The following is an 11,196-nucleotide window of genomic DNA, read 5'->3' as shown; positions in this document are numbered from 1 at the left end:
GGCCACATGACCCAGAAGCTGTACACCGGCTCCCTGGGCCAATAAAGTGAGATGAGCGCCCCAACCCCAGAGTTGTTTGCGACTGGACCTAATGGTCAGGGGTCCCTTTACTAGGCAACCTAAGGCCAGGGGCTGGAATTGGTCCAATCGCCTTCTCTATCTGGCCTGCGGTTGGTCTGGGAATCAGCATGTTTTTACATGAGTGGAATGTGTACTTTTATATAAGTTGCATCTCTGGGTTATTTGTGGGGCATAGGAATTCATTAATTATTTTTTCTTTTCAAAATATAGTCCGGCCTCCACAAGGTCTGAGGGACAGTGGACCGGCCCCCTGCTGAAAAAGCTTCCTGACCCCATCAGAAAATGAAGAAACCTCTGGGTTTTGGCAGGGGTGTGTGTGTATGTCCCACTTGGCTCCTGAGGCTGGAGATTGTAAAGATGCGAGAGACCCCCCCCCAGGCGCTGCCAGGCTTGGGCACTGCCCCCTGGTGGTGATGGCTGGTGCAGCAGGCAACCTGGTTGCAAACCCGCCCTCTCTTACTTTCCTTTTCACTTGGAGGAGAAAGAGAGAACTCAAGCAAAGAACTGTTCCCTGTTGGGGGGTCGATGCTTCGTGCAAGACTCCCTCTGTCTTTGCATACAACATCTGCGTAGCATCTGCGTCTGTAAAGAGGCAGCTCTGCTGAAAATGCCTCCAGTTGCTCCCCATCATGCAGAATGTTAGCGGAGAAATCTGAGGGCTCCCTTGGACAAAAAACAAGGAGACCAGCCAGGAAGACCAGAGCAAAACAGCAGCCAGGAGACTTGGTCTTGATGGAAGACTGTCGCCACAGGACTCCCACCTGCCACCAGGTGGAACAAGATGGAAGCCCCATACAAGACAGAACCCAAACGTTTATTAGCTGCTGATCCCCATGTTACCCCCCCAAAAAAACCTACATCACTAATACATCATGGTTACATCATGAAAGGGGAGGTCTGGTGGCCGTAATCTGCGCATCCTGGACCCTGCCCCATGGTTCCCCTTGCCCTCCACCAAAACACCCATCAAGTGTAATAAAAGAGATCTTTACATTTCCCTGTTTCCCAGCCAAGTTCATCCCACCCTTTTGTCTTCATCTGGGTTTGTTATTTCTGGAATGGCTACCTGTCTGGCACTCAGGTATCAGGAGGCCAGGAATTATCACTCAGGCAGAGGGGCTGCTGAGGAGCTGAGCTCACAGGTCTAGATGAATTTCTGAAGTTTTCCCAGTGAGCCAGTACATAGATCCATTGATCAGTGAGTTCTTATATTTGGTATCGTGCAGCAGAGGCCCTTTGAATAGATAGGAAGAAACTGTGATGAAGTCTTTTGTGGGGACAAATCACAAAAGTCACAAAAGCGATTATGCTGATTTTGGTAGTGGGCTGCATGTGCCTGATATCTGCTGGAGGGGCAGCCCCCCAACCTATACATAAATTCCTGCAACAAGAAGGCTACCCCTGGAACTCCCTGCCCCTTGAGGGTGGAGGGAAATGAAGAGCAGGAAAGAAGTGCAAGTGAAAGAGAAAGGACAGCCTTCAGAGCTACTCCCAGGACTCCTCGCCCAGCTGCCTGTGTTCCCCAAGGTCACTTGACTAATGTCAATATTGACGGTGCCAGAGAGGGTGTAGGAAATCCTGAGTGCAGCCTGCAGCGGAGTGCCCCCCCCCCGCCCTTTGCCTCTGCCAGCCTTTTCCAGAAAAGCTCCCAGGAGGCAGAGCCCCCCCCCCCCCGAAGGAAGCCCTTGCAGAAAAACTGCCTTATTGAAGGTTTTCTTTTCCCTACATCTTATTTCCCTACATCTTATTCATGTACTTATTCCTTGATGGCCTTTGTACCCCGTCCTTGAGGTGGTGGACGTGGTTCTCCCTTCCTGAATCAATCCTCACAACAACCCCGGGAGCAGGGCCGTCTTTCCCCGGGGGTGCAAGGGGTGCTGGGCACCCGGGCGCCAAATTCTGGGGGGCACCAGGCACCCGCCGCTGACAGGACACCTTCACCGCATCAAAGGGACGATGGACAGGACCATGTATCGTCAAATCTTGGGTGAGCACCTCCTTCCCTCAGCCAGGGCACTGAAAGTGGGTTGAGGACAGGTATTCCAGCATGACAATGACCCAAAACACACAGCCAAGGCACCCTTAAAGGAGCGGCTCAAGAGGAAGCCCATGAAGGTCCTGGAGTGGCCTAGCCAGTCTCCAGACCGTAATCCCATCGAAAAGCTGCGGAGGGAGCTGAAGGTTCGAGTAGCTGCACATCAGCCTTGAAATCTTACCGACTTGGAGAGGATCTGCAAAGAGGAGTGGGACAAAATATCTCCTGAGATGAGTGCAAACCTGGTGGCCACCGACAAGAAGCGTCTGACCTCTGTAATTGCCAACAAGGGTTTTGCCACCCACCAAGTACTAAGTCATCTTTTGCAAAGGGATCAAATACTTATTTCACTCATTATAATGCACATAAATCTCTGACTTTTCTCTTCTGGGTTTCTGGGGGCTTTCCTGTTGTTATTATGACTCTCACAGCTACAATAAACCTACCATTTAAATTATGGACTGGCCATTTCTTTGTCAGAGGGCAAATGGGCAAATTTAGCAGGGGATCAAATCCTTCCCCCCCCCCTCCACTCTAATAAGAATTTATATAGCTACATACAGCCTGTTAGGTTGTCTGTGTTGTTATCAGTTTAGTATTTACGTGGCAAAGGGTTTGGTAGTGTTTTGGGAGATAGGTGAGTCTGGAGGGGCCAGGATTGGCCCCGCCCAAGGCCACCCAGTGTGCTTCATGGCCAAGGGAGGATTTGAATCCTGGCCTCTCCCAGGTCCATTAGTCGCAAGGTCTAACCACTATACAACACTGTCTCTCATTAATTACAGAACGGCAGAGACGGAAAGGAACTCAGGGCTCATCTAGTCCAACCCCTTGAAATGCAGCTGATGTCTTCTCATTCCGTCCTCCTTGGACAATGAGCATAATAATAATAATAATAATAATAATAATAATAATAATAATAATTTATTATTTATATCCCATCCATCAGGGCGGCTTCCAACAGAGATTAAAAATACATTAAAATGTCACACATTAAAAGCTTCCCTAAACGGAGCTGCCTTCAGATGTCTTCTAAAAGTCTGGTAGTCGTTGTTCTCTTTGACATCTGGTGGGAGGGCGTTCCACAGGGCAGGTGCCACCACCAAGAAGGCCCTCTGCCTGGTTCCCTGCAACTTGACTTCTCACAGCGAGGGAACCGCCAGAAGGCCCTGAGCTGGACCTCAGTGTCCAGGCAGAACGATGGGGGTGGAAACGCTCCTTCAGGTCTACAGGACCGAGGCTGCTTAGGGCTTTCAAGTTCAGCACCAACACTTTAAATTGTCCTCGGAAACATATGCACCACCTCCCTCTTTATTTCCTGAGCTCTGAAACCTGCCAGCCTCCTCCAACCTGCTGCTCCTCCCACCCTAGATGCTTCGGACTGCAACTCCCATCAGCTCCAGCCAGCCTGGCCGTATGGTGCCGAGGCTGATGGGAATTGTAGTCCGAAACAGCTGGAGGGCATCCAGTTGCAGGAAGAGGCTGGCAAAGCCTGTCCTCTCCTCCTTGACCGCGCCTTCTTGTCAGTGGCAAACAGCCTGTGAATGAGCAATCCGGCCCGGCAAAGAGCGGGAGCCACCCCGACCCTCCAGAGAGGATGGGGGGGGTGAGCATTGCATAGCTGTCAACCGTCCCTTATTTGGCGGGAAACTCCCTTATCCCAGCGCCGTGTCCTGCTGCTGTCCCAGATTGATGATGTCCCTTAAATTTCCCGGGTTTCATGCTCACCCGGTTCGGGAAGGAAGCAGAGGCTCGGGGTCCTCTGCCGCGCGAGAGAGTGCACACACGAGCTGCCGCCTCTCCGTCTCTCCCTTTTCCCCCTCAGGGGCGCGTTGTGAGCAGACGGGTGACAGCGAGCAGGCAGGCAGCCCCTCTCTTGCGAGACGTCTGCACGCTGCCAGGGGAAGCCAGAGGAGGCAGCGGCGGCTGAGGAGGCGGCCTGAGGGAGGAGGAAGAGGAGGGGATGGGAAGGGACGCTGAAGGGCGGTGCTTCAGCGGCCACGCCAGCACCACAACCGCCTCATGCCAGTCTCGGGGGCGGCGTGGGCAAGAGTCTCCCTCCCTCCCTCTCTCTCGGGCGGAGAAGGGCCGATGGAACTCCTTGTGCCAGGACGATGGCAGCCCCGACATGCTGCTTAGCATCCCCTCCAACCAGTGCAGCATCTTAATGTGGTGATTTCCCCCTCTGCATCCCTTTCATAACTCTATTTTTATAAATCATTTGTCCATCCATAGTTCAAATTTTTACTACCAGTTTTCTGTCAATCCTACCAATGTATGTAACTTTTTACAATAGCTTTTCAAATAAATTATAAACTTTCCCCATTCTTTATTAAAGAGATCCTCTTCTTGGTTTCTAATTCTGCCTGTAAGCTTTGCCATCTCTACGCCATTCATCCGTTTTCTCTGCCCCTCTTCTTTGGTGGGGGTTGTAGACCCTTAGGATCATCTAGTCCAACCCCCTGCAAAACACAGTCAGTCGCAGCCAAAGCAGCCTGGCTCCACGAGTGCCGGATTCCCTTATTTTGGCTGTTGATCCCTTATTTTCAAGGCTGCTGGTCCCTTATTTTCAAATCTGTAAGTTGACGGCTATGGCACATTGTCGCCTTGCCAGCCAGCCGGACCCCTGCTGCGTTGAGCTTCTTTGGGCTGCAGGGGGCGCTAAAGCTTTTTGCAAAACTGAATCTAGGAACGTGAAGGCGGTGGGAACCGAATTCAGAATTCACGGTGGAGCAAACAAACAATAAGCACTTGGGCGGCTTCTTGATTTATGAACAGATTCGCGAACACCATCGGGTGCCTAAAGCCAGGAAATGCAAGGAGCACCGGAAGGAAGGGAGCCACAGGGAACCAGCAGTTCCCACACTTCCCTGAAAAAAGCATTATTCAGAATATCTTCCCAGTAAGGAAAACAAGAGCACAATAAAATGCAAAACAGCCACAGCTGATTGCCCATTTGAAAAATCCAATTGAAATTATTTATTTTAATTAATTTGACAAAATGTTAGTTAATTGGCTTAATTAATTTCGACAAGAAAGGAGGTTGTGACTCAACATCAGGAATAGCTTTCTGACAGCAAGAGCTGATCAACAATGGAATAGTCTCCCTTGGGAGATGGTGGAATCTTCTTCCTTGGAGGTTTTCAAGCTGAGGTTGGTCAGGGATGCTCAAATTGAGATTTCTGTATTGCAGGGGGTTATATTAAATTATCCTTGGGGCCCCTTCCAATTCTGGGATTCTTTGTTGTTGTTGTTGTTTAGTCCTTTAGTCGTGTCCGCCTCTTCGTGACCCCCTGGACCAGAGCACGCCAGGCACTTCTGTCTTCCACTGCCTCCCCCTGTCTGGTCAAACTCATGCTGGTAGCTTCAAGAACACTGTCCAACCATCTCTGTCGTCCCCTTCTCCTTGTGCCCTCCATCTTTCCCAACATCAGGGTCTTTTCCAGGGAGTCTTCTCTTCTCATGAGGTGACCAAAGTATTGGAGCCTCAGCTTCAGGATCTGTCCTTCCAGTGAGCACTCAGGGCTGATTTCCTTCAGAATGGAGAGGTTGGATCTTCTTGCAGTCCATGGGACTCTCAAGCTTTTACTATACGGACCTTTGTTGGCAACGTGATGTCTCTGCTTTTTAAGACGCTGTCTAGGTTTGCCATTGCCTTTCTCCCAAGGAGCAGGCGTCTATGAATTTTGTGTCTGCTGTCACCATCTGCAGTGATCATTGAGCCCAAGAAAGTAAAATCTCTCACTGCCTCCATTTCTTCCCTTTCTTGTTTGCCAGGAGGTGATTGGACCAGTGGCCATGATCTTCGTTTTTTTGATGTTGAGCTTCAGACCATATTTTGCACTCTCCTCTTTCACCCTCATTAAAAGGTTCTTTAATTCCTCCTCACTTTCTGCCATCAAGGTTGTGTCATCTGCATATCTGAGGTTGTTGATATTTCTTCCGGCAATCTAGGATTCTAGGATTTTATGATATTTGGCCTGTTTTTCAGTGCTAGGCCCCTCATTTTTTATTCTTATTTATATTTGGGCATCACTTTCTGTTCAGTATCACACTATTACAATCATTCCCTCAGCACCTTCATTTCTGCTTGTGCCCTGAATGATCTCCCCCTGCCTCTGTTCTGGGGTTCTCCTGGGGGGGGGGGAGAGGAGGGAACCCTCATTGTGCTTGCGAAACTCCTTCAGCTGCCTCCCATTTGAAACTGCTTCGCTGAGTCTGGCTCTCTGTTTGCCTTTCTCTTGCCAAAGTTCCTGTTTATCCTCCACATTTGGGCATTTTGTAGAGAAAGAAGCCCTTTTTGGTCCTGTCGATTTGTTGACTTCTCCTTAACCACGCTGGCATCCTCTCGGACGCTGTGGCACTTTTCCCAACGAGTGACGGCTGTTCCAGCTGAGAGCCTATTGTGGTTTTGAAGAACCCGCAAGCATTCTGAAGAGATTTGCCCTTTCTCATTCCTTCTCGCCAGTCTTCTCCTCGGGGAAAGTGTCCTGTTTCGCAGTCAAACCAGACCATGTTCACCTACTTGGCAATCGTCCCCCACGCAGCTGTATCTTGAACTTGGCATTCAGGAACGCTTGTCCCTCGCATGGAGGGTCCTGGGTGCCACTTCTGGATATGGGCTGCCCCCCCCCCCGCTGGGTTCCCTGGCCGACCAGCCTGGGGCACAGCCTTTTAGGGCATCACAAAAGCTCGCCTCTTCATCACAGCTGGCACACATCTGTATTTGTCCAGCGTCTTGGCACAGAACGGTGGGGAGAAAGTGAACAGAGGAACATTCCTTTCTCCCTCGCCTCACACCAGAACTCACGGGCAATCCATGTTGGAAGATTCAGGACAGATAATAATAATAATAATAATAATAATAATAATAATAATAATAATAATAATAATATATTGTATTTATATACCTCCCGATACCCAGTGGTCTCATGGCAGTTCACATAAAAATATCACAGTATATAAAATAAAAGCAATAACCCAATAATATCCACCCCACAAAAGAGCTACGTTTTAAAAGGCACGGGATGTCAAACAGATCAACCAAAGGCCTGGTTAAAAAGGAACATTTTTGCCTGGCTCCTAAAGGTGTATAATGAAGGCGCCAGGCAAACTTCCCAGGGGAGAGGATTCCATAGACAGGGAGCCACTGCAGAAAAGGCCCTGTTCTCGTGTTGCCACCCTCCGGGCCTCTTGAGGAGGAGGCACACGAAGAAGGGCCTCAGAAGATGATCTCAGGACCCAGGTAGGGTCATATGGAAAGAGGCAGTCCTTGAGGTATTGTGGTCCTGAGCAGTTTAAGCCTTCAGAGGTCAAAACCAGCACTTTGAATTGGGCCCAGAAACTAATTGGTAGCCAGTGCAGTCGGAGCAGGATCAGTGTAAGATGCTCAAACCGTCCTGCTCCGGTGAGCAACAGGGCCGCTGAATTCTGCACCAGCTGAAGTTTCTGAACCGTCTTCTGAGGCAGCCCTATGTAGAACGCATTGCAGTAATCTAACCTTGAGAGCGTAGACAACAGTAGTTAGGCCATCCCTGTCCAGAAAGGGGCGTAGCTGGGCCACCAGCGGAAGCTAATGGAAGGCACTCTGGGCCACTGAGGCCGTCTGAGCCTTGAGCGACAGCCAAGGAACCAGGAGGACCCCAAGCTGTGAACCTGCTCCTTCAGAGGAAACATAACCCTAGCAAGAGCAGGCAACCTCCCAGCCATCTGGTCTAAAGTCCTTCTTATCGCAGCACAGAGTTAAACCATGGAACTCCCTCCCACATGAGGCAGTATTGGCCACCAACACAGATTGCTTTTTAAAAGGATTAGACAAATTCATGAAGGAGGAGATGACTATTGATGGCTCCTAGCCAGGATGGGTCCGTTCTCCCTCCACAGTCAGAGGCAGCCGTATACCTGAAGAAGCGTCTCCACCCCCATCGTTCTGCCCGGACGCTAAGGTCCAGCTCCGAGGGTCTTCTGGCGGTTCCCTCCCTGCGAGAAGCCAAGTCACAGGGAACCAGGCAGAGGGCCTTCTTGGTGGTGGTGCCCGCCCTGTGGAACGTCCTCCCACCAAATGTCAAAGACAACAACAACTACCGTATTTTTTGCTCTATAAGACTCACTTTTTCCCTCCTAAAAAGGGGAAATGTGTGTGCGTATTATGGAGCGGATGCAGGCTGTGCAGCTATCCCAGAAGCCAGAACAGCAAGAGGGATTGCTGCGATCCCTCTTGCTGTTCTGGCTTCTGGGATTCAGAATATTTTTTTTCTTGTTTTCCTCCTCCAAAAACTAAGTGCGTCTTATGCTCTGGTGCATCTTATAGAGTGAAAAATATGGTACCAGACTTTTAGAAGACATCTGAAGGCAGCCCAGTTTAGGGAATCTTTTAATGTTTGATGCATTACTGTATTTTAATATTTTGTTGGAAGCCGCCCAGAGTGGCTGGGGAAGCCCGGCCAGATGGGCGGGGTATAAATAGATGATGATGATGAGAGGGCAACCAAAATGGTCAAAGGCCTGGAAACGATGCCTTATGAGGAACGGCTAAGGGAGTTTAGCCTGGAGAAGAGGAGGTTAAGGGGTGTTCAAATATATAAAAGGATGTCACATAGAGGAGGGAGAAAGGTTGTTTTCTGCTGCTCCAGAGAAGCGGACACGGAGCAATGGATCCAAACTACAAGAAAGAAGATTCCACCTAAACATTAGGAAGAACTTCCTGACAGTAAGAGCTGTTTGACAGTGGAATTTGCTGCCAAGGAGTGTGGTGGAGTCTCCTTCTTTGGAGGTCTTCAAGCAGAGGCTTGACAACCATATGTCAGGAGTGCTCTGATGGTGTTTCCTGCTTGGCAGGGGGTTGGACTCGATGGCCCTTGTGGTCTCTTCCAACTCTGTGATTCTATGATGATGATGATGATGATTCTCTTTGGAGACGCTCTTTGCTACAACTCTTCCTTCTCTGTACGGCTCTGAATGGACCTGCTGAGGTTCTGCAGGCTTTTCCGGTCAGGGGACAGGCAGATTGGACACCCCCCCCCCCAGCCTCAGGCCTCACCCCCCCTCTTTCAGCAGGGAGACTGGAGTCTTGAGGGGCAAGATATATTTCCTCCTCTCCTGGGGTTTGGAAGCAGATTTCATTGCCAAATAAGGGAAGGGGGAGAAAGCAGGCAGCCCCCCCCTTGCCAGGCCTGGAGAAGGAGGGAGGGGAGAGGCCACTAGCAGGCAGGAGATGGAGGGGGGGCTCTGAGAGTGCCTGTGGCCAACTTCCTTATGAAGAAAAGATTTCAGTGGATAATTTAAGGAAGGAAAAAGCGGGAGGGAGACTCAACAGGATGGGGCTCCCTGGGTGTGCTGACCCCTGTGTCTCAAAATACCCCAAAGTGGGGTCGTTCCCCCCAACCTGACAGGCAGTTTTGCTCAGGACCAGCAAAAAGAAAGGGACTGAACAGGAGCCAAACAGATGCCTCTTCTGGGAAACTTGCAAGCGGGGTTCCAGCACAAGAACCTTCTCCTCTCCTGTAGTTTCCAGCAACTGATGTTCAGAAGCATCGCTGGCCCCCACCCCGTTTGACAGCTCTCTCCTCCTCCAGGAATTTGTCTAATATTCTTTTAAAGCCATCTAGGTTGGTGGTCATGACTGGCTCATGTGGGAGGGAGTTCCACAGTCTGCCTTGCGTGAATAAGTACTTTACGTGTTCTGAATCTTCTGCCATTCAGTTTCCTGGGATGTTCCAGAGTTCTGAGAGAAGGAGAGAAACGTCTCTCCTTCTTCTTCTCCTATGCCATGAGTAATTCCATAAATGAGGAGCGTTTCCATAAATCGTGTCACCTGTGCCTTTCCTCTAAACTGAAAAGTCCCGAAGACCCACAAGGTGCCCCACTGATACACATTCACCCCCCTGGCACCAGATGTTGCTCTGGCCCAAACGGTTCATTGAAGGATTAGATTGGCACCTGTCCCTCAGTTGCTCCAAGCTGTGACTGCCAGGACCAGGGCTTCCTGCATAAGGCACTAATTCGGGAGCTGCCCCTTGCTTGCTTGTCGGGGGCACACCCATCGGGCCAGCAGGTGACCCCAAAAGCAGTAGGAAGACCCCCCTCCAGGAATGGAGCTCAGATATGCTTCCAAGCCAGTGCCAAGGTGGGGCCAGTCCCAGAGGGTGGGGTCCGCCTCTGCTCTGGCTGTAGGGGCACCTGAGCCCTTGAAGGTTTGGCATGGGGGTCCGGGACTCATAGATGCCCCCAGGGTCTTTGCTGCCCCTCTCTCCCCCCTCCCACACCGCTGTGTCCAGGTTTGATGAGGCCCTCAGCTCCTGAAGGTAACGGGGTCCTTTCTATGTCCAGCTGCCCTTTGTCCACAACAAATTGTGGCTGTTTTTTGTGTTGAATAGATGCTAGATGGTAATTTATGGACCTCGTAGGTATCTCAAGCCATTTGCACATAACAAAATATGTATTTTATCAAAGTAATTGTTGAACTGAAATATAATTAAGAAGTATCTCAAGCCATTTGCCCATGTTGCCCTGCAACCAGTCCATGCAGAATGCAGGCACCCCATATATAGAAAGGAGCAAATCAGGGATATTTTAGGGAGCAGGCAAGCAGGTGGGGCCCAGGACTTACATCACAGGATCCTACACAACACAAAACACTGTTGCTGTGTGTAGGATTTATTTTATTTGTTTTTTATCTTATATTTTGGAAATGTACATCCAGGTTTTCTCCTTTTAATTTTTTTTGGGGCCCCCCAAGAGAGTGGGGTCCTCAGCTAGAGCTTGTTTCGCTTATACATAAATTCGGCACTGGTGGGGAGTGGGCTTTGCAAGCTCACCTATCACACCAGAGGCTTCTTCCTTACACAAATCATAGATTTGTAGAATTGGAAGGTACCCAGCGGTCATCTAGTCCAACCCCCTGCAGAGTGCAGGGATAGTGGATGCAAGGACCACCGTATGGTCCTTCACGTGCGCCACGTGGATGGCAACTGGCTGAATCGCGACCGATGTGTATCAGGACCACAATCACCCTCTGTGCTCCTTGTGCGTCATCTTGACTCCTGCTTGCAGGGGGTCAGACTAGATGACCCCTGGGGTCCCTT

This window comes from Podarcis melisellensis, assembly GCF_964234715.1.
Source record: "Podarcis melisellensis genome assembly, chromosome: 9".
NCBI lineage: Eukaryota > Metazoa > Chordata > Lepidosauria > Squamata > Lacertidae > Podarcis > Podarcis melisellensis.
This window is presented reverse-complemented; position numbering follows the sequence as displayed.